Source organism: Anneissia japonica, unplaced genomic scaffold (assembly GCF_011630105.1).
Source record: "Anneissia japonica isolate Jap-2015-1 unplaced genomic scaffold, ASM1163010v1 scaffold19500_len5948_cov102, whole genome shotgun sequence".
NCBI classification, from domain to species: Eukaryota; Metazoa; Echinodermata; class Crinoidea; order Comatulida; family Comatulidae; genus Anneissia; species Anneissia japonica.
This window is the reverse complement of record NW_022705648.1, coordinates 1,664-5,575: the sequence shown is the minus strand read 5'-3', so window position 1 is coordinate 5,575 and position 3,912 is coordinate 1,664. Positions and strand designations below refer to the sequence as shown.

General features: G+C 31.1%; 1 long non-coding RNA gene across 1 annotated transcript; it reads left to right on the top strand.

Moving 5' to 3' along the window:
* Positions 1-948: 948 nt before the first annotated feature.
* LOC117105888 lies at positions 949-3,098 on the top strand. The gene is made up of 5 exons (XR_004444960.1): positions 949-1,092; positions 1,293-1,367; positions 1,756-1,854; positions 2,206-2,518; positions 2,999-3,098. It is a non-coding gene; the product is annotated as an uncharacterized LOC117105888 (long non-coding RNA).
* The last annotated feature ends 814 nt before the right edge of the window (positions 3,099-3,912 follow it).

Sequence of the window (3,912 nt, the reverse complement as noted above, 5' to 3'; positions counted from 1 at the left end):
ACGACATTGCGAAGTGTCTGATCTTGTTCCTCGTATCGTACTCACTCGAGTCAATCCGAGATGGCCCGAGTGAAGTTTCATGTAAATGTTTCGTACGGAAAAAAAAATCGCGATCCGCGAGTGTAGCGGATCACCAAAAAGAAAGAAAGAAAGAAAGATTCTGACAATAACAAGAGGTGATCCGCTAACGTTAGCGGATCACCAATAAATCCGTACAAAAGGTAAGAGTTTGAAAAAATACTGTAGGGGCGATAATTAATACAGTAAGAAGATACAGTATATATTTTTATAACAATAAAAATAAAAAATAAAATAAATAAAAATATTATATAGAGGGCGGTAATTCATTTAATAATTTAGTTCGATATTTCCATAAAGCAGTTAGGTACTGTTTACAGTGATAGTCAACAATTTTTCCATTGTTTTCATTGGGAAATATTGAATACAGATCGTCGAGTAATATATGGTGTTTGAATTCGGTAGTTCCTTCATCAAAATCATTCCAAAATGAAGTATACCCGTGATATAATAGTTCATTTTTTAGATTTTCAAAATGTTTGTCTCTTATATTACTTAGTTGAGAACATTGAAATAAAAAATGATCTGTACTTTCAATAGTGTCGTTTTTACATAAATTACATAAAACCTGTGTGCATATTTTTTGACCATGTACGTTTCCTCCCTTCTAGATCTAATGTGTTTGTCCTTGTTTTAAATTTTAAATCATAGGTATTTCCAACGACTGGACTAAAAAGACTACAAAGATCAAAGCGGCTATTTTGACATCCCATGGAGAATCTTCCGCGATAAGTTTTCGTAATCATCACACCTCATAACCAGTATCTTTGCTCATAACCAACTCGGCCTAGGCCTAGGCCTAGCTAGGTTCCCTGCTAGGTCTAGGCAAGGAGGTATTAAATAAGCTTATTTAATACCTCCTTGGTCTAGGCCAATAAAAAGATGATTTACTTTGCATTTTACTTTAGTTGGGTTAAGACGTTTGAGATGGCATCATCAAAGAAGAAAAGTTTGCGTGATATCCTGCGAGAAATAAACTTAGAACACCTCATCGATAATTTTGAACGAGAAAAGGTAAACATTTTTGTTGTTTTTAATTTTAAAATAAATGTCACTGACAATGCCTAGGCCTAACCACTAATAGGTGATATGCCAAATATATGTCAATTAAAACTAGGCCTAAGTGTATCAACTTATTTTATTTATTTATGTAGATTATCAAATAAATTTACTAAAAAACTGACGACCGATTGTTTTAAAAACTTATTATTTAGACCTAGCAAGCAAGATTCATTTACTGTCGGAAGCGGTCCTTCAACATCGGCATCGACAGGGTCAACATCCTACAGGTAATTTTGGATTTACTTTGGTAATTCCACTTTCAAAAGTGTGAGAAATATTTATCTCCTCAGAAATATTTGATGATTTTTTTTAGTCAATCTCTGTCAGAGCTCTTTAATTATTATCATTTACTGTCAAGCTATTTTTAGAATATTTTTGAAATTTTAAACATTTTTGCTACCCAAGTGCTAAAGAATATTGTGTTGTTTTTAACTTAATGTACTGTTAGTATGTGATTGAGTGCTTAGTATCTGTTCTAGGGAGTGGGTCCTGTATAAAGAACAAGTTGTATGAGTATACCGATTTAATCAATAAGACCAAAGAGGATTTTTTTAAATTGCACCTATAATTTCTATAATTTTAATTAATCTTCTATAATTTTAACATTTTTTTTAGTCAGTATTGCTCAATATTAGATGAATCAATTCTTCTATCTTCCGACGATTATGATGATGATATTTCAGTTGCAATTATGCGCAGCCTGATGGATGAAAAGTAGGCTTTTCTTTTTCGATGTATATTGTTTTTGTATTCAATAGAAATAAATCCAAAAATACATGAATCAATAAATCAAAAAATACATGAATCCTATTATCACTAAATTAATCAAGAAATTGTTTTCACTTCATGCTTTCAGTTGTATATTTTTCAGTTGTTTTAAACTGATAAAATTAAATCAAATTACTTAATTAAGTTCATTAAAAGAGAAACAGGTTGTTGGATAATTTTTGTATTCAGAAGATAAAAGACTCTTATAGGATTATTTTCTTATGTACATGTAGATGAAAATTTCCTGTGTTCTGTACACTACACTTTAGGAGTTTTGACTTGTTTTTTTTTTCCAAGACCAACGCTGCCCCTGCTGCTGATTTGTTCAGCTCCTTAAGAGCATCTTTGCCCGAGGGCAACCAAACAACATTTTTTAATATATGCAGAACCAGAGTGTGGGATGGAGCATTGAGAGGTCTAAGAAGAAAATCTTTTTCAGCAAGCAATCCAATTTCAGTTAAATTTACAGACTCAATTGGCCAGATTGAAGGTGCTATAGACGTAGGTGGGCCCCGAAGGGAATTTTTTTCACTTGTCCTGAACCATATACAACATAGTAGCCTTTTTGAAGGGCCACCTACCAGCAGAGTCCTTTCACTTGGTGGTCAAGGTAAGCTGAGATTTGATACTGTTATAATTTATAATATTTGAATTCATGTACGCAACATTTTCTACATTGGTAATTGTCTTATTTATGACAATCTATTCTTCTATGTTATAAATCTTTGGATCACATTAAGCATACAATAACCCAAATAATCATGATCTCAAGTAGGTATTCACTTCACTCAACAAGATAATTATTTTCCAGCATAAATAAAATAAACAAAACAAACAAATTTTCCTATTTCAAATGTGAGGTTCAGTATACCCATAATTTCCTAATAAGCCACTTTCCATAAACAATTGATACCAGAAATTTAAAAAATTTAAATATTTATTTCCTCAGTTTTTTAAAATATGATTTCTTATAGTTTGAACTACTGTTGTTGGTTTGCTGTTTATAAGTTATTTTCAAAAGACACACCTTTTTCTGTGACAACCAAACTTTATTCTTATCATGTTTTTAAAAATGTTATTTGTTATATAGCCATGGAGAATGATCACTATTACTATGCTGGACAGCTAATGGCGATGTCACTGGTACATGGTGGACCTTCACCGACATTTTTATCCACAACTTTATACGATTGTAATTAATTATTCTGTACTTAAATTTGTTTGAATTCATTTTTTACCTTGGAAAAATAAGATTTACAGTAATTGTGATTTCAAGTTTACTTTTTTTTTTTAAAACAAATTTTTATTTTGTGTTATACTTATTTAATTTTAAAAGTGTACTTAGGTACAATAAATTACATTATAATAATATCCTGTCAAGGGAAATGCATTTACTTGCACTTACCTTTTTTTCGTTGAATTCTATTGTTTTTTTTTTGTTTTTGTTTTTTTTTTTTCTGATTAATTTAAAACTGTCCATATATAATTTAAAAACCATATGCTAAACATTTTTCACTTTATTGCTGCATTTTCGTAGAATGTCATGTTTGTTTTCACTTACCTCTTTTGGTATTTTTCATTATTATATATTTTTTCAGATTACTTTCTGGGCTTGAAACTTTAGGTGTCCTGAACACTATAAAAGAAAACCCTGTTGCCTGTAGAAAGGCTTTCATTCACAGTGAGGAATCAGAGTTGACATCAGAAAGATTAAAGACAATATTCCATGTGGACTTCAGTGAAAAGGGCAGTAATAAAAGAAGCACTGAAGAAGTTGTGCTGTCACAGTTTTTTGATTATCTTATAGATGTTGAAGGTATAGTTAGTTTTTAATATAGAATGGGGAAAAAAACATGCTCAGCTTACATGCACAAATGTCTGTCTCTTATACACATCTAGATGTGTATAAGAGACAGACTTTATATGAGGCCATAGCCTACGGATATGAAAGGTCCACAGCTGGACTTGATGATGTCGGTGATTTAGATATAAAGTCTAAATTAA